Below are 941 nucleotides of genomic sequence, written 5' to 3' on the forward strand. Positions count from 1 at the left end.
GTATCTGCCTGTAATATCAGCACTTAGGAGGCTGAGGCAGGAGGATCTCTATGAGTTTAAGGCCAGCCAGAATTACATAATGAGTTCAAGGCCACCCTGAACTGCATAGAGTGATCCTGTCTCTATGTAAATAAATTAATAAATAAAGACACTGTTTCCCTGGATCTTGACTTCTGATTCCATAAACTGAGTTCAGTTTGTGCCTTGTACCACTTGGTGTTTGCCCCTTGACCATGCCTGATTCTTCAAGAAATGGCATAAAGCTGATTCTGTCTCACAGTCCTCAAAAGGAATCAACTTGGATTTTGGACTCCTATTGTTTTAACTCTCCAGTTGATGATCTTTGCTATGGCGACCTTAGCAAGCTCCTACAGTAACTCTAAAGCCCTGATCTTTGCTGCTTCTGCACACCTGTTCCTGGTATGGTCACACAACCTCCCTCCTGGGTTAGGAAGGTCCTCACCAGTATCTGTGGCTAGGCCTTCTCGTCCGTCTCCCGTGCACCTCACACCAAGCCTTAAGTCTTGCTTTGAAATGTCCATTCCTTTATTTTCTCACTTATAACCGTCCCATGCCAGTGGACTATTCCTTTGTCTATTTTCTGTTTCTGTACCAGCTGCTCTGTGTCCACAGCCTCCGAGGAGAGAGTACTTGAAACCTTCTTTTATCATATTATGAGGCTTTACATTCCTGTGTGCTTTGCATCTACCAAAAGCAAACCGTGCTCACAGACTCCTGTGACGCGACAGGCTCTGAGTGAAAGCTCTGAATGAAAGCTCTGTGTGTTCTCACTTGGGGGGTCTTTGTTTATTCCTATAGAACGAATGATCTCTGCATTTCCCAGTGGGTTTGTAGCTCGGTGGGAGCAGCCTCAGCCTTGAGCTGTGAGTGGCAGCAGGGCCACAGCATGGGGACAGCCGCAAGAACGTGTCCTGATGATG

This window comes from Octodon degus, unplaced genomic scaffold (genome assembly GCF_000260255.1).
Source record: "Octodon degus isolate 3935 unplaced genomic scaffold, OctDeg1.0 scaffold00064, whole genome shotgun sequence".
Classification (NCBI taxonomy): Eukaryota; Metazoa; Chordata; class Mammalia; order Rodentia; family Octodontidae; genus Octodon; species Octodon degus.